Below are 19,269 nucleotides of genomic sequence, written 5' to 3' on the forward strand. Positions count from 1 at the left end.
TTAACTGTGAAAACTATACTCAAACAGAGCAACTAACTGAAGAGCTCCCAGCAGCCAATTCCGGAGCAGCATGAGCAAGAAAACAGTCCTTAATTATAACTCAGAGTATAAAATAAATATTCATAAATCCATACAGATAGAAATGAATGAATGAGTAAATGGGGGAGAAGAGAGAAATCTCCCATGCCTGAGATTCCTAAACCTGAGTACCTGGGTGCCTTAGTTCGTGAAGCAACCAACTCTTGATTTTGGCTCAGGTCATGATCTCAGGGTTTTGGGATCAAGCCACCATTGGGCTCCATGTGGAGTCTGTTTGTCCCTCTCCCTCTGTTCCTCCCCCTCCCACTTCTCCCCTCTAAAATAAATAAATACACAGCACATTACCTCTGTGCTCTTCCTAAAAAAAAAAAAAAAAAAAATCACTCCTGTCTAATAATGAGAAAAACTTCAGGTAAATTCCAATTAAAAGACATTCTACAAAATTCTTGATCAGTACTCCTCAAGACTTCCAAGGTCCTCAAAAAAAAAGAATATTAGAGAAACTGATTTAGCCAAGAAGTTAAGGAGATATGATGGGTAAATGTATTTGGTGTCCCTGGGTAGGATTCCGTGACAGAGAGAAAATTAGGTCAAATTTAAGGAGATCGGAATGAAGTATTGATTTTCACTAGAAATAATTTATCAATATTGGTTCATCAACTATAACACATGGACTGTATTAATATAACATGCAAATAATAATAAAATGGATGCTGGATATACAGGAAGGTACTATCTTCACAACTTTCCCAAAATATAAAAGCTGTTGTAAAAATAAAGTTTATTTTAAGGAACCATTTGTAAAAAAAAAAATCCAGAATGTGCTTGTTCTAAACTCTAATAATCATTCTTTTGAAAGTTTTTTAAAAAGTGCTCTTAGCAACAGGCATCTGGCAGTAGGAGAGCAGGAAACTGCTAGATTTGACTTCTGACTTCTGTGTTTGCACATTTATAAATGGTTTTCCTGAGGCAGTGTTGGAAGAGCTGAATTCAGGTTCATTAAAGAGTAGCTAATATTTTAATCCTAAGACTTGCTTATAAAAAAAAAGAAAGAAAGAAAGAGAAGAAAGGGGGAAAAAAGGATCTTCTTCCTTAGCCAGAAATCTATACCACGCACTGCTGCAATCACTCCTGTGAGTCAGGCTTACCTGGGAGCAGCTGCCTGGGGGAGCAGACATATCCCACCCAGGGCATGATGGTGTTTTTGTTTTTTTTGTTTTGTTTTGTTTTTGTTTTTTTATCTTTGATATCCTGTTGTAGTTTTGTTTGTTTGTTTTAATTTTTTCAATTTATTTATTTTCAGAAAAACAGTATTCATTATTTTTGCACCACACGCAGTGCTCCATGCAATCCGTGCCCTCTCTAATATCCACCACCTGGTACCCCGACCTCCCACCCCCCACCCCCCGCCACTTCAATCCCCTCAGATTGTTTTTCAGAGTCCATAGTCTCTCGTGATTCACCTCCCCTTCCAATTTACCCCAACTCCCTTCTCCTCTCTAACACCCCTTGTCCTCCATGATATTTGTTATGCTCCACAAATAAGTGAAACCATATGATGGTTTTTGTCCAAAATGCTTCCACCAGCCCATCAGCCTATGAAGGAAACTAATGTGTAGTAAACGCCCGCATGCCCAGCATGAAGGTCAGGTCCTCAAACAGAAAATCCTTACTCTTGTTTAGCATTTCTGAAGATAAAGTGTGGAAACCCCCATTCACAGATGAGGAAACTAAGGTTCAAAAATAATGTGGCAGACCGGCCAGAGCTGGTTCCCTGCTTTTTCTACCTGACATGGCATAATTGTTTACCCTCTACAACATAGGAGTGTCCTAATGAGAGAGAATCACTTTTAAAGGTCTGTCCTAGCTACAGTCATATGAGAATGTACAAAGTTCACAGAATGGTAAAAATGTCAATCAACTTTTCCTGCTAAAAATTAAAAAAAGAAAGAAAGAAAAGAAAAACAACTCTTCTGGCATAGTCAGTAGTCAGATGTTTGAACTCCAAGGAACTCAGCAAAGTAGGTCTTGGTGAATTAAATGTGCCTTTAATTGGTGTTTTGGTTGAATGTCCCTTTTGCAGCAGAAGAATCCCAAGTAAGTGCCATTAACAGGGAGCTCATTTTCCAACTGAGTGACCAGGGTTGGGGGGAGGTTGTAAAGTTTGGTTTTTCTATTTTCAGTGGTGCTCTGTTGTGTGAAGTTAATGGGTTAGAAGTAATTTGTATGGACAGGCCAAAATATTTCCAGCAACCAAATCCAAAAATACTCTAGCTGGCCAAAGCAAACACAACCTGTTCTGCATTTTACGCTGCGAGTGGCCTTCTCCCAGCCCAGGGCTCGGACATCACAGCACCCCCCCTTCCCCTCCACCATCCCCCCCAACACCAAGCACACCGCTGTGTGTTTTGCCACAAACTGCATATTCTGTGAGCCATGACACAGTCTCTTTATATGTTAAGGGAACTCTTCCCTTCCCCCTTCCTCAGTAAATCTTTCTGTATCGGGAAGTAAATCATTGGAGCTCCTGTTTTGCTTCAGTAATCTATAGCTAACGTCCTCTGAATATTTCAGAGTCTGCCAGACAAAGGTGAAGCACTTTATATAATTATTCTCAGACTACCTTGTTTTAGAGAGAAGGAAATTAAGCATCCAGAATGGAGGGGCGGGGCGCCTGGGTGGCTAAGTGGGTTAAGCCTCCGCCTTCACCTCAGGTCATGATCTCGGGGTCCTGGGATCGAGCCCCGAGCCCCGCATCTGGCAGAGAGTCTGCTTCTCCCTCTGCTGCTCCCTCCCCCGCTTGTGCTTGCTTGTGCTCTCTTGTGCCTGTGCTCTCTCTCAAATAAATAAACAAATGAATAAAATTTAAAAAGAAGAACGTAAATAATTTCACCAAGATTTCCCACCAGTGGGTGGGAGAGCTTTAGTCACAGTGAGCCATTCCTGGGACAGGAACAAAATATAAAGCAAGACTTCCCGCCCTTCTCTTTTCTTGACCCAACTGCATTCCAACACAAGAAATTCCATTTTAATACGTATTTTTTCCACTAACCAATGTATTCAGGGAGCACTATACCAACAGCAGTATGTAGCTTTTACCTTAAAAATAATTATTATTATAAGTAATAGCCAAATGCATTCTTATTATCAAAATGCAAGATACACTTAAGTATTTTTAGCTGCCCATCATTTCTTTCCCATGGTAACCTATTCTTTGTTTTAATGGAGGCAAAGAGATTTCTATCGGATCTCTCTGAGGGCAGTAAGACTTGGCCATTCCAGGATTTGAATCTGCTGCTTCAGCAAGGAACTGACTCTTCTCAAATGCTTTTGGACCTTTACTGTTTGTTTCTTAATTTCCTCATCCCTGGCTTATGATTATTGAATGTCTAATGAAGGTTGTATGGTAGCCTGCCTCCAGTGCGCGTGCGCGTGTGTGTACGTGAGTGAGTGTGAGTGCTGGCTGGGGGCGGTTCCTTAGTCTGGCCTCTGTCTCTCCGTCCTAAGGTACCTGGGTCAGGTCTCTACTATTCCAGAGCCTGCTCCCGCTTGCTGAGGGTTTAGAGAGGGTCACACGCAGCTTCATCCTTTCCCCCTCAGAGTGATCTGCCACATCTGTCTGGCAGGATCTAGACCTCCTCTCAACTTGGATCTTCCATGATCTTTAAACTGCATTAGTCATGGTTTGCCAGAGAAACAGAACCCACAAGATGGGTGCGTGCATATAAACATAATTGGAACTATACATATATACACACACATACATATATGGGAGACAGAGAGAGATTTTAAGGAATGGGCTCATATGATCCTGGAGCTATGGCAGGTCCACAATCTTCAGGACAAACTTGCAGGCTGGAGCCCGGGGCGGTCAGCATTATGGCGGGTAGTCTGCTTGGCCCTAAGTCTACTGATCTAGATGTTAATCTCATCTTTAAAAAAATCCTCACAGCAATATCTAGAACAATGTTCGACCAGCTATCTGGGTACCATGGCCTAGCCAAGTTGACCTATGAAATTAACCACCACACACACACACACACACACACACACACACACAATCCCCCCCCCCTTTTTTTTTTGATAGCTTCAGATAGGAGAAGTAAGATTTGGAGACAGGAAATTGATTAAGTTACTATGTATAGGACAGTATATCCCTCGGGATAAAAGTCTCATGACAGCCAAGACTGCGGGACACCTGGGTGGCCCAGCTGGTTAAGCATCAGCCTTCAGCTCAGGTCATGATTTCCTTAGATGGAGCCTTACATCAGGTTCTCTGCTCAGCGAGGAGCCTGCTTCTCCCCTTCCTTCTGCCTGCCACTCCCCAACTTGTGCACTCTCTTTCTCTGTCAAATAAATTTAAAACATCTTTGAGAAAAAAAAAGAAAGAAAGAAAGAAAGAAAGAAAGAAAGAAAGAAAGAAAGAAAGAAAACGGGCTGTACCTGCTGGCTCTAGTAACCCCAGTATCAAGTGTGATGTAAGCACTCAGTCAAACCGTTCCTTCTGTGGCAATCCTATAGGCCAGACATATTGATAAACTTCTCATTATGGAAAAGACTAGTTAGCCACCCAAATTTGTCTTCATAGTAAAAGAACATTATCTTATTTGGGGCAGCCTTGGAAGGACAATACCCCCCAAACAGAATCTGGGCAAGGCCATATGACCAAATTGTGACCAGTGAGATACAGCCGAAGTGTTGAACGGGACTGTGGGGTTTTAAGAGAGGGACACAATGTCTAGCCCCTTTCTCTACTTGCAGTCTGGATTACACAGATGATGATGAGCTCAGTCAGGATCCTGGCACAGGACACCGTGGGTCACACCCCAGCTGAGGGCAGGAAGGAGGCTGGGCCCCTGATCAAATCTCACAACCATTCTGCACCTCCACCCCCTGTGACTGCTTCCTCTAGACTTATGTTACATAAGAGAGAAAGAGACTTTTATTCAGTTTTTATTCAGTTTATTCAGTTTAGGAAACTGCTATTTTCTATTATAAGAAACCAAACAATTCAAATTAATATAATTCCCACTAAAAGATCTGGAAATGTGGATAGAACATAGCACATTCACATAAATGCATAGCTGATCTCATAAGTCAGAACACAAATTTAAGGAAGTTAAAAAAAAAAAAAAGTTTGGGAGCCAGGATGCTTAGATGAACTACACCAACCAAAATGAAACGTAGACTGGAAAATGTTTGCCCCTGGCAAAGGGAAATGAAAATGGAATTTGCCTGTCTCCATCTTTGCTGTGGATGAGATAAAATTTCTGCTAATTTTAACCATAGACCTCTCCTTATACAAGTGTTAGGATATATATATATATATATAAGATGTATCTTACATCTCTATATAAAATATATACACTTACACATGCATTCACATATACGTACATCTCATCTACATTCCATGTTGTCTCAGAAAGCCCAAAGTAGGAAAATTAAGACAGAAATGTGTCTCACAGGAGCGCCTGGGTGGCTCAGTTGTTAAGCATCTGCCTTGGGCTCAGGTCATGATTGCAGAGTCCTGGGATCGAGCCCCACCTCAGGCTCCCTGCGGGGAGTCTGCTTCTCCCTCTCCCACTCCCCTGCTTGTGTTGTATCTCTCTCTGTGTCTCTCTGTCAAATAAATAAATAAAATCCTTAAAAAAAAAAAAAAGAAAAGAAAAGAAAGAAATGTGTCCCAGAGAAAGCAAATGTGAAACCTCTTTGGAGGGACCCTCCCTCACAACCCAGGAGGCAAACTCTGGTGACCCAGGATTCCCTCATCTGAAAAGCCCCTATTGAATATAACCTCGAAACCTAAAATGACAAACTTTGAGGACACAAGACACTTTCAGAGAGGGAGGACAGAAACAACAATTCGACCAAGAATCACCTCCTATACTATAATTATCATGCATAGACCATAAAAGAAAGATGTTTGCCATGTTTATGAAATAAAAGATGGAATTCAAAACAAAAGCAAACAAGACTGCACAGCTATGTCCAAAGAAACCAAACAAAACTTCTAACACACTAACGCCTGCATCTATGTTCGTGCATATTTATTCAGCTAAGTTTAAAAACTCCATGGAGGGATTAAATGGATGGTTCTAAGGCAGATTAGGGTGTGGAGAAGGAAATTCATGACCTGGAAGCTGTAGCTAAAGAAGTTACCAAAATATATCTAATCCGAGTTGTAAAGAGATGAGAGAAGCTCAGTCCAGGGACACATGAAGCTGTGAAGGTCAAGAATGTTAGAGAAATGAGGGAAGACACGTGTCGCCAAGTGCAGGAAGCAGAAGGCTTCTCGAACAGTCTGTGTGGAAACAGGTCTGGCAGTGAGGAGCCATGCGAGAACCAGGTCTGCCCCGTTTGCATGGACCACGGTGCAGCACAGTGTGTCCTGGAGAAGAAAAGGAATGTACCAAGTGCCAGGCATGACACAAACACATCGCTTGTTTAGTCCAAACAAAGTACAGTAAGCCAGAAATCATCACTCCCATCTCACAGAGAGAAGACCGATGTTCAAAGACATTAAGGAACCTTCCAAAGCCACTCAGAATGAACAGGAAAAGCCCATTCCTTTCTCTCCAACCCTGTGCCATTTCCCGGTGCGAGACCCCCTTGCACAACACATGAAACCCTTTACTATCTCATCTTCTCTTCTTCGAAACAAAAGGAAATCACCCTCCTGCTCTAATCACTTCCCAGAGTGGCCACAAGGATAAAACACAAGTACAAGCAACATCTGAAATTCTAGAGATCTGTGATTCTCAAAGCACATTGACATTGCTGACCCTCTGGGGTTAACACATGGTGTTGCTACCCAACCGTGGCAATGACCTTGGAGCACCTCAAGGGAGGCACTGGTTTTCACAGTAGTGCATTTTGGGGTGTCATAAAAATCTCAGTTTTCTGGTCGGTGCGATAAGGTAAGGACAGTTAAACTTCAAGATTCTTTATAAAACAGATTAATGTAAAATTAACATAGATAAAAATTTTCTGTGAATCTGGCTCTGGGCTAAGCATTTTCTGCACCTTCTCTCCTGAGAGCCTCACCTGGACCTAGGAGGTAAGTGTCGCTGTTGTCCTTATTTTCAGATGGGAACAGAGGGGCTCAGGGAAATGGGAAGACACACCTGAAGTTAGCTCGCTGGTCAACCGTTAGTTGATAAATCAACCCAAGTGACTAGATGGCAAGGTCCATTCTTGTTCTTAAACATTATACTTCATTGACTCCTAATACTGACATGGTTTTTGAGAAGAACCAACAAAAGTGCTTTGCAAAGGACAAGAACACACTCCAAAGCTAAGTTTCCATTTTGTATAAACCACAATGAACACACATTAAGAATTGGGCCCATTTACAGTCACAACCTCAATTTTGTTTGAAAAGTTAATGTTCTCTTCACAATAATCTTGCCACTGACTTCAGCTTTATCATTTGAAAAGGTATTAAATGCACAGAATTAACATTTTTTAAAAGATTTTGTTTATTTATTTGACAGAGATCACAAGTAGGCAGAGAGGCAGGCAGAGAAGAAGGGAAGCAGGCTCCCTGCTGAGCAGAGAGCCCAGTGTGGGGCTGGATCACAGGGCTCGATTTCAGGAACCTGGGATCGTGACCTGAGCCGAAGGCAGAGGCTTTAACCCACTGAGCCACCCAAGCGCCCCCAGAATTAACATTTTATTATTCTATTTCTGTTAATAACTCCCAAGTCCTTCCAGTCTTTACAAGAATTCTTTTTTTTAAATTGATGAATGTTTTCTTACTTGGATGTGGAAAACTTGGGTTTGCTGAGCTGGCCAGAGATTGTTTTATTGCAAAAAAAATCAATATGCCCTAAATGATATCACATAGAACTTCTCAGATTCTTTGTTCACCTGAAGAATTCAAAATGCCCGTTGAGAGTGAGGAGTGGTGTGCTTGTGTGAAAGGCGGGGAAACATCATGGTTAGGCCACAATTATTTTGTCTGGGGTGTGTGTATGTGTGTTGCACACCATACAGATACACACACACACACACACACACACATATATAGATATATACAGATATCTATATATTTATATATTTTTTTAAAGTAGAATTAAATCAAAAGTAAAGTAAACTCAAGGAAGTAGATAATAACATGATCATTAAAAAAGAGATGATCTGGGGCACCTGGGTGGCTCAGATGTTTAAGTGTCCAACTCTTGATCTCAGCTCAGGACTTGTCCCAACTTCGAGCCCCATGTTGGGCTTCATGCTGGGCATGGAGCCTACTTAAAAAGAGAGCGATTGAGAGAGAGAGAGGATGTGATGACCCTTCTGAAGAAATTATTTGAAAGTTAGCAGAGATTTTCCTGTGGGAAGTTTTTCTTTACAGTAAAGAAAATAGAGCACAGCAAATTACACAGATTAAAGACCAATGATTGGTGCTTTCTAATATTAATAAAGGAAAATACTGCCTTGGTGTCAGATTTTTTTTTTCTAAAATTGTTCTTTTACAAAAAGCAGTATTTGCTTTTGCTTTGGGGCTGAAATAATATTGCTTAAAAAATAAAACAATGCGTCATCTGGAAACTCTAATTTCAAGATCATTCACCAAACCCAAGGATAACTATGAGAAGGAACAGGGACGGGGAAGAGGGAGCTACTCCATTCGTGTTTAAAGGACAGAGTGTGGAGGGTCGCTCTGGCAGCCATGATTTTTAGAGGGAAGCTGGACTAGATAAATTCTCGAGTCATTTTATCCTACAATTAGGTCATAATGAAAATACAAAGATGTCAGGAGAACCAAATGCTATTTCCTAGAACATGAAGCAAAAAAGTGTGTGTGTGTGTGTGTGTGTGTGTGTGTGTGTGCGTGCGCGCATGTGCATGTTTTAGTCAGTTCAACACTAGATGGCTCTAGTTACAAAACCTGTACATTTCACAAGTCTAAGATCCTGAGATGTGACAGCAGAGAACACATGGTGTCTAACCTTGTGGATCAGATTCTGCTCTCCTCCCAAGTCTTAGAGGCATTAAAAACAGCACCAAGCTTTTATTTTTAAACAACTTTATTTGACAGAGAGAGAGAGAGAGAGAGAACACAAGCAGGCAGAGCGACAGGCAGAGGGAGAGGAGGAAGCAGACCCTGCTAAGCAGGGACCACACCTCAAAGCTCCATCCCAGGACCCTGGGATCATGACCTGAGATGAAGTCAGCCGCTTAACCAACTGAGCCACTCAGGCGGCCCAAACACCAAATTTTTAGGTTGAAATACTGTGCCCCTCTGGAAGAGAGGGCTTACCGAGAAGTGCTTACGTCACAGATTCAAATGCTGCACCGACACAGCCTTGAGGATGGAGGTTTAATTTGCTCTGTAATTCTTCCTCTCCATGCTCCGACAGTACGCTATTATTTTCAAACCACTTCCACATCTGCCAATTCATTTGATCCTCTTTCCAGCACCACGAGGGAGAGATGTTGTCCTCATCAAAGGCAAGGACACTGACACTTCCACAAGGGGCAGAAACTTGCTCAAGGTTACTCATAAGTAATAGCTCATACGTGATATAGCACCTAAATGATAACATTAGCACTGGATTCCCCAAGTACCAGCTCCCAGCTCAGAGTTCTTTCTACACCCTAGACAAGGAGAGAGGATTAGACGTTTGCCCTATGTAGTGTGTCTGGCATGGCCCTTTCATTTTCTAGAACACTCCATTCCAGTTCATTAAATACCCCCATCAAATACCCAAAATATATTTTGAATTCTTAAGAAATTGAGAACGGTGAAGAAAACTTTCATGGAGGTAGGAGAGGGAGGATTTGGGCTAGGAGGGAAACGTCTCGTTCTTGGTAGTCTTTGGCTTTGAATTACCTTTGAAGTTTTTTTTAAGCTTCGTGTTTTACCTAAACCATCAGTAAACGATCAACACTTTTTACCCAAATACACAGCTCTGCTGGGTGGCAAAGTCAGTTTGATATTTAAGGCAAGATTAAGATTAGTTAAAATCCATAAGCCAAATAATTCACACATGCAAATAATTGTTGAACGCTAGCATTTAATGAGCGCTTAGGATGGACTACTCTGCAAATCTCTCCCTTCATCCATTCTTTCTTGCTCCGGTGCCACCACCCTAATCTCAAACCCATTACCTTCCATCTCCTCTCCAACAGGTCTGTCAGATATGTCACCTGCCTTAAATCCAAATCACTGACTCTTATTTGAATATGTATGCGACTACACAACTCTAAGACAAGAAACTCGAAGACAAGAGAAGGGGAGAGGCAATGTTATCTCAAGATGATTTATTCTCAACCTTATACCCAAAATAGACAAATGGATCATGTGGTTCACTTCCTTAAAATCCTTCCAGTGACTTCCCACTGCCTGGGAACAGCACTGGAAATCTGTGGCTCTAGGCTCTTCTCCCCACTCACCCCTCACACCTGGCCTTCTACCAGATATTTGAATGGGCTGAAGTCATTCAAACTCAGGATGCCCACTGTGCTATGTCCACCTGCCGTGATGTCCAGTTACACACTAGCTTAGGTTCCCACGGGGAATGCTTTGTGTACCATCCGGTAGGTACCCCTCGGTAATACTTATTCCAACTCCATTTAATGAAGTATCACGAGGAGTATTTGCTTGATCTACTTTGTCCACTCCTGAATCCCTGAAGACTAACGTATTATTTTGAAGCTTTTAAAATTGTGCTTCACCATCAGTTTTAGATCATAATGGGTACACAGAGAGAGACACACAAAATGGAGGAGTTTCATGAACACACCCCTTCTGCATGCAATTCACTTGATAATTTCTGCTCTTTTTTTTTAAATTTTATTTATTTATTTGACACAGAGAGATCACAAGTAGGCGGAGAGGCAGGCAGAGAGAGAGGAAGGGAAGCAGGCTCCCTGCTGAGCAGAAAGTCCGATGTGGGGCTCAATCCCAGGACCCTGGGACCATGACCTGAGCCGAAGGCAGAGGCTTTAACCCACTGAGCCACCCAGGCGCCCCTCTACTCTGTTTTAAAAATGTTGTCTGCAACCCGGTTTATTGAGTTTACAGCCACTAAGAGACTCAAACCTCATGTGAAATAACCACTCATCTAACACAGTGCTCAGCCAATAGTAGGGCCTTGATGATTATTTACAGAACAGACAAATGAAAAAAATATTCACCAACCGCTACTTAAAATGATTTGTTTTCGTCTGCATTGGATAATAGGGGTTTGATTATGACTTTGTCTCTCCCCAGAGAATGGGGCCCCAGAAGGGCTAACCCTGCCTATTCTGGGTACATTTATTTCCCTTGATGGGACTGATAGGATCAGGTCATGGGGTGATCTCCTCCTGTCCCCATGCCCCAGACTGTCCCCTTAAGTACCCTTCAGAAAGAGAGACTGTTCATTATTTCCCTGTTGATGGCAGACGTTTATATTCCTATCCCTGCAAAAAAGAGAGGACTTAGAAAATAAAGAACTTTCCAGCAATATCTTTATTTTTTTTAAGATTTTATTTATTTGACAGACAGAGATCACAAGTAGGCAGAGAGGGAGGGGGAGAAGCAGGCTCCCTGCTGAGCAGAGATCTCCCCCCGCCCCCAATGCAGGACTCGATCCCAGGACCCTGGGATCATGACCTGATCTGAAGGCAGCAGCTTAACCCACGAGCCACCCGGACACCCCAGTTCCAGGAATATCTTAATGACACCAAATGCCCAGAATGAGATTTCTCCAAAAAAAAAAGCAGGGAAACTGCTCAGTGGGGGCCGGTCCCAGGGGCTTGTCCAGGGGTGTGTCCATCTGTAGGTCTGTGGGGAACTTGAGTGCCCCCACCCCCACCCCCATGAGCTCACTCCCAGGGCACAACTCCAGGGCAAAGCACGTGTTCTGTCACCCCGGTCTTGCAACACTTTGGAAGAAGTAGAGATAAACCGACGCTTGCACGCGTTTGAGAACTGAAAACCGGTAGCAGAATGAACATTCCAGCAATAGGCATTATGTCCTGCATTTTAGATTCCGATGTGCTTGGCTGATGCCTCTCTATGTCCATACGATGGAAGGATTGTTCATTCTGTGCGTTTTCATGGCCCGCATGCTTCTGTTAATAGTTGGCTCCTAGAAAATCTGACTCCTCTTACTTGAACTATCTATCCCCACAGTGCCCTGGGTGGAAGTAGGCGCAAGAATGCAACATCAGTTGTTCCAAAACTGCAAATATCGTCTTCCACACTAAACCCTTCTATGGGGACAAGAAGCACAGAATTACTTCTGAGATTTTTTCTCCAAATGATAAGAAGTCTTTTTGCTCAGTTGAAGGGGAATGGAATGGTTTAATGTATGCAAAATATGCAACAGGGGAAAATGCAGTTTTTATAGATACCAAGAAGTTGCCTATAATTAAGGAGAAAGTGAGGAAGTTGGAAGATCAGAATGAGTATGAATCCTGCTGCCTTTGGAAGGATGTCACTTTGAACTTAAAAATCAGAGACATTGATGCAGCAACCAGAGCCAAGCATAGACTTGAAGAAAGACAAAGAGCAGAAGCTCAGGAAAGGAAGAAGGAAATTCAGGGGGAGACAAGGTTATTTCATGAAGATGGAGAATGCGGGGTTTACTGAAACATCTTGGTGCTGCCAAGCATTAGGTTGGGAAATGCAAAGTTTACACCGGACGACCAGGGCAATAGGCATAATTAAGCAGCAATCTTCATTTGGAGAACCTATTCATTCCCTTCTTATTGCAGTGGTTCCTATCTCAGGGATACTGGACTTTATTTATGATGCAGATGAACAATTAAAGCGAGAAAAGCTTAAAAAAAAGCATAACCAGGTGAGGGTAGCCTCTATTCTATGGGGCCTGCGGTTTCTAAACCCTCAGGGCAAAATGTACTCAAAATTGGGAGGGCTTTAAGTTTTTTTTTTTTTTTTTTAAGTGGGCTTTATACCTTTAGCATCTTCCTCTATAGACTAGAGCTCTTAATGAAGAACTTAGAATTCTCAAGGTTAGTTCTTGAAAATGTCCCTTCCTTTATTCTTCAAAAATCAGGGTTACCACTGAGGTTTCAAGCCAGGAACAATAGCTTTGGATCTCACATAACCCAGTCCACAGCTGGTGCCCTCTTAAAACCCAGATGAGCAGCTTGCATAAAAAAGAAGCCCATTTCCCCAGCCCCTATTTACTTGGTTATGTAAATGTTTTGTGTATTTCAGTTTTTGTAAGCCAGCGTTTATCTGCATACTTGACCTGAAACTCCACACTTTACTCCATGTAAAACAGTGATCTAAAACAGCATGAACAAAAGGAAGAAAGCCAGACTCTCCCCGATTTCCCCTTAGACTTAATATCCCTTCCACGGAACAGAGAGCAGGGGAACTAACGTAAATTAAAGCCGAGCTGCCCAAACTACAGTGAGTTCCGCTTTTTAAAACACGTAACTCAGGACAACAGCTTCAAAAGCAATATTCACATCAACGGTTTTTAACACAAAATATATTTTAATGTCGTCCACTAAGGAGCCTGGCCCTTTTGTAGATTCTACGGCTGCCGTGACCCAGTTATCTGGTCAAAGGGCTGTGTGGATGCAAGGGACAGGGCGAGTTAAAGTTTAACTCCCAGGAATTGTAAACCAAACCTAAAGCCACTGAACCTTTGGAGTTTGATATGTTGATTAGAGCATAACCAGAGTGACACGTTGAACTCGCCACAATCAAGGAAACCTTTTCCGGGTGGGGACCTCTGCAATCACTCAGGTACGGTCCATGTGTTTGGCTATTTCTTGCTTCAACTCTGTGAAACTGTGCATTGTGGCTCAGTGGGAACGCAGCGAGAAGAGCTTCTATCCTACTGCCTATGCAGGGAGCTTTCTGGCTGGGTTTATACTAATGGAGCAACCTGAAAACAAGAGAATATACTTCAAGAGTCACATAATCTCAGAATGAAATGGCTGACTCTTCTGGTCCTTGATTTAATCTATTTCTGAGCCAAAAAAGTAGATTTACCGCCTTGGGTTCAAGAGTACGGCTACCGTTTATGAGAAGTTTATTTAGCTGGGAGCGTTGGGGTTGACTGTGGGCTGTGGTCCTAGGACCCCCGGAAATATACAAAATGTAATTACAAGAAGAGCATTAACATCAGTGGTAGATTCTGATTTCTCTGTGTAGGTCGTAATTCCTATCATACCTTAGCTTTCGTATTTTCAGTTCTCTCCTTCCCTCTCCTTTGCCCTTCGCAACCACCCAAAATCTCAAACAGAAAGCCCCGAAGAAAAGAAACCCACTCAAAGTCATCTTGGTGGATTCTTGCTATCTCTTTGGCCAGAATCCTACTCACCAAAGGAACGCCTTAAGCTGTTCCCTTTTTCATTCTAGCAAAAGAAAAAAAGGAAGGAAGAGAGGGAGGGAGAGAGGAGGAAGGAAAAAGAAAAGAAAAGAAAGAAGAAAGAAAACAAAAACAGACATGGAAAATAACTGTTTTTGAATGTGTTAAAATCTCAGCCTTGGGCATAGCTAATTATTAGAACTTTTTCTCGGGCTGGTTTGGGCGACGGGACTGCAGTGGATATATTTTCCCGTGATCATTTTGTTCAGTCCAGAAAGAGGATTTGCAACCAAAACAGGCTATGATTGTATCTTAAGAAAGGTGTCAGAGCACATAACAGGAATATCCATTCCTGCCAGAAATCTTTAACTCTGATTGAAATACTTTTGTTCCACAATTACGAGAATGAATTCCAAGGAGAACGGGCTCCAGGTTAAACAAGAGTGTTTACAGGAGGACTGTTGAGCTATGTCTTGCTTATTTTCCAGAAGGGAAGGAACACGGAATTATTTGTGCCCTGTGCAAGATTAGTGTTTTGCAAAATGTACACTGACAAGCTCAACTTTCGTTAGAATTTAGAAGCTTCAAAGGTGTGTTGGTCTGGTCTGAAACATCCTTCATGATTATGTGCTGGAACATACACAGTAGGAACAGAGGTCTGGGGAGAACAGTGAGTTCTCTAGAATAAACACGGACCTGTTTATCTCTAGAATAAACACGGACCTGTTGCAGGGCAAAGACCTTCCCCTGCGAAATACAGAATAATAGAGAGACGACTTATGGGTTCACATTTTAGGGCCGTATTTTCTGGAATTTTATTGATAGTGCCCATTTGAGATAATTCTCACATTTTGCTCTTCCAATTTATTATTTATCGGGTATAAGGGAAGGGGAAAGAAATTTGAAAAAAGAGAGGAAAAGAAAAAAAAAACTTGGTGGGCAAATACAAACCGACATGATGGATAGGAATACGCTGAATATTTAGTTATTATTTTTAACTGGGCTAATCCCAAATTGTTTTGTGCTGTTTCAAATGTGACATTTCCTACCCTGTAGTCAGTGGATGTTTGTAAGTGTGGCTCAAAAAAAAGTGACCCCGTTATCAAGTGGAGGAAAGGCAGTCAGATACTTTAAACCAGGTCTTGTTATCACGTGAACGTCTGGAGTGAAACTAACAATGACAGATGTTGGTTGAGCTTTATATGGGCAAGCGTCGTCCTCAGCACCTTCCAGGGTTCGTCTATATTATTCTTCAAATAGTCCTATAAGGTAGATACTATAATAACATTTTACTAATGAGCAAACTGAGCAGGGATTAGTTACCTCGCAGACTCAGCATCACCCAGGCGGGGAACAATGAGCCAGATTCCCCAGCCGGGTGGACAGACCCCGGAGCCCAAGTGTGTCACCATTGTAACTGTCTTCACAGGCACTGGGGCGTTACTATGTGTGTACGTGTATGCATTTCTGGTGAGCATTGGGCAGTGCGAGATGTTTCGTTTCCTCGCTTCATTTACAACAGAACGGCTTTTAGGAACGTCTATTAATGTGTCTCAGAAAGGGATTCCTCTGAATGCAGGTTAAGAAAGAATAAATCCTTTCGAGAGCTCACACCCAGTGTTCATAAAACCAGAACCCACTGAAACTACCAGAGAAACCATCTAGGGACCTGAAGGTCTAGCTGTCTTCCATCAAATAGGGCCATGCCTCTTTTAGACACTTTGCAAATTCATTCTAGAAAGAACACTGGACTCCCGACAGAGGGTGGCTGGAAGGCAGGTTCCCAAGTCCGCGAGCTCTGTGGCCTCGGGCACACTACTTAAAGTCCCTGAATCTCAGATTCCTTGAGTTTGCCATGGGGGTAGAAGCCACCTTGCAGAATTCGGTGAAGATTAAATGAGATGACACAGCAAAACAGTTGAAGCCAGTCCCTGGCGTTCAGTAGGAATTCAGTGAAACTCTCTTCCCCTTCCCATTTCTCTATTTGTAACAATCTCCAGAAAAATATCCAGAGGCTTTCCAAACTTACCTAGTAGCTGCTCTGTCAAAACTCTACTGATAGAATAATAATAATTAAAAAACTCTACTGATATAGTCAATCAAAAACTATACATAAATAACAAAAGTTCTGATTAGTCACCAAGAATAACCGTGTTCTAGACAAAAAGACAGAACCTCTTATTTTCTCTTATTATAAAAAGACAGCAACAAAAACACAACATAGCATGCTTTATTTCAGAGAATGTTGCTCAAGGAAACTCTTAGCTAAAGTAGCCCAATGCCCTTTTCCCCGAAACCCACCAGGCAGTCTGTGGTGGCGTGTGTTCATTTCATCACACAGCCAGTTGATGTTACAAATCTGTTTCAATAACTCTCTTTTAAAATACTGTCATCCCTCAGCAGGCTGGGGAGGATGCTGGGTACTGTTGCACAATTGTTGTCATTACCTTATGTGTCTCTAAATGACTCAATCAGTTCAAACAAGATGGTATTGATCGATGGAGGATAAACACCATTTGATCTTACTCATGGAAACAGTAACCAGGCTCCTCTGAAGTGTAGTTCTAACAGCCCAATTCCCCACCCCCCACCCCAACCCGGGGGAAAAGCATCTGGAAAAGGGGAGACACCACTGCAGTGACATTACCTGTTAGAAATCTGAATCCCATCTGCTCCTTGCAGATCCTATAAGATGCAGGTGATTGTTAGGGAGTGTTTCCTGCTGATTAGATCAGGAAAGATGGCTCATCTATCATTTGAATCCATCTGACTTAATCTAATCTGAATCTCAGTCTTAAAAACTACATAGAAGCTTTAATTGGATAAATTAAGGTTTTGTGTTGAATATTTTTGATTCACCCAAATCAAAAATTTAAATATTGCCTTTTATAATAATGGCTGCTTTGACTAAAATATGCTGGTAACTTGAGCTCCCTAATTTGATTTTTTTAAAGGTTTTATTTATTTATTTGAGAGAGAGAAAGAGAACACAAGTCAGGGGAGTAGGAGAGGGAGAAACAGGCTCCTTGATGAATAGGGAACCCCCCCCACTCCATGCAGGGCTCAACCCAGGACCCCAGGTTCATGACCTGAGCCAAAGACACACACTTAACCAACTGAGCCACCCAGGCCACTGAGGCTCCCCACTAATTTAATTTTTTAAAGATATATATAAACTCAGCTTTTTTCTTTTCCTTATACAGCTATGTCTGTGGAATTTTATAGGGTATTAGTGATCCTGTGGAAAACATTCACCAGGTTTATTTCAACAGGGCTCTATCCCTGGTAAAAGGAGTAGGAAGGCCATAGTATGGACTGAGATAATCCCCTCCAGTCTGCAAGGGTGTGCACAGTGTTCTGCCCCCAGCAACAATATGGCTATGGAATTAGCACATGACAATTTGGCCAGACAGAATGACCAAGAGAGAAAACTGGTTTGCAATTCTATAAAATCTCGCCTTTGGTGATGTAGTAATGTCCCCTCTTCTTCCAGTAGTTAAAAATGAGCATTGTTTTGGCGTGCTCAACTGATTCAGAGAACACTATACTTAACATAGCAGAACCCACTACTGTTGCTACCTTATTTCTATAGAATATTCTAGTTTACAAAGCATTTTAGACAGAAGCATTTAGACTTTTCTTTAAAAGATTTATTTATTTATTTGAGAGAGAGAAAGAGAGCATGAGAGGCAAAGAGAGAGGGAGAATCTGAAACAGACTCCCCACTGAGTGCAGGGCCCAACCCAGGGCTCTATTTCACCACCCTGAGATCATGACCTGAGTCAAAATCAGAAGTCAGACACTTCACCTGTGTCAGTCACACCTGTGCCATCAGGGACCCCTAGACTTTTTTAAAGCCAGATTTCCTCATGGTCAATGCAGCATGCCTACTTTCTTCAAGGTAGCTCAGCCATCACATCTCATTCCAACTGTGAGAAGCTGGTTAAATGCAAGATGCTCACACAGAGTCTAGAAGCCTAGCGGGGCTCTCAAAGCGGAGGCGCATTACATCCGGAGTTCACCTACTGTGCGGGATGTGACTGCCCCGGTGATGAGTAACTAAGAGGTTAGATGAAACTGGGAAGAGAGGGTGAGAATCCCTGCAGAAGGTGAGAGGAAAACTGGTCCCATAGGAATCCTCGAAGGAAAGGATACTACAAAGATTTCAAGTATGGCACATCCAAGAAGTGAAGAGAGGGAGCAGGGCTCCCTCCTGGAACATCGGCTGTGTGTTTGTAGGGTTTCTGTATCGAGGCAACTCTTCCTTCTTCCTCTCAAGTGATCTTTCTTATTCTTCCATCTAGCATTTCTGTTAGGACTAGATTTAGGGTTCCTCTTTCCAGCTGGGGGCTTCTGTGTAAAGTAAGTTGGCTTCTTAGATTTAAGCCCTAATCCCTCTGGTTACTTTCCCCGGCAGTTAGAGATCAGATGCTGACACCATGCGGCAAGAGTCTGTGTTGGCACATGGGCATGACCAGGTCAGGTAGCCTCTTGCCTGAAGGTCCCCAGCAAAGCCTCACAAGGCAGGCATTGACTGCTGGCCAGTTAGAGTTGGTGCCCTATGATGACGACCATGACAATGACATGAGGAATAGCTCTTCCAGACTGACATAGCTCCTGCCACATGCCGAGCACAGAGATGGACTTGTTCAACCCTATGGGATTCTGTGGAATGGGTTCTATGGCTATGCTGTTTTCCCAAAAAAGAGGTCAAGCCTCAGGACCATGGAGAAACTTGCCCCAGGTCACAGGGCTGGAAAGTGGTGAAGACAGTAGTGAACCCCAACAGTCTGGTGTACACCACTGTGCAGACAGAGTGTGACCAGAGCATGGAGAAGCACTGGATCTTGGAATTGGAGCTAAATTTTGAGGTCCTCTACTGGACAGAGAAGAACTGAGTTTCACCAAGGACAAAAGACATTTTGGTTGTTGTTAGGGAAAGAACCCA

At 42.5% G+C, this 19,269-nt stretch overlaps 1 protein-coding gene across 3 annotated transcripts in view; it reads left to right on the forward strand.

The window, feature by feature from the left end:
* The first annotated feature begins 13,669 nt into the window (after positions 1–13,669).
* Positions 13,670–19,269, forward strand: part of A1CF (APOBEC1 complementation factor) — a 78,065-nt gene continuing 72,465 nt past the window's right edge. For 2 of the 3 annotated variants that reach the window (XM_045081441.1, XM_045081442.1), the window contains exon 1: positions 13,670–13,753. The gene's annotated coding sequence lies outside the window, so the exon portion shown is untranslated. The remainder of the gene's footprint in view (positions 13,754–19,269) is intronic. The other variant, XM_045081443.1, reaches the window with a different exon arrangement.

The sequence above is a fragment of the Mustela putorius genome, unplaced genomic scaffold (genome assembly GCF_011764305.1).
Source record: "Mustela putorius furo isolate JIRA1106 unplaced genomic scaffold, ASM1176430v1.1 tig00000577_pilon_pilon_pilon, whole genome shotgun sequence".
Lineage (NCBI taxonomy): Eukaryota > Metazoa > Chordata > Mammalia > Carnivora > Mustelidae > Mustela > Mustela putorius.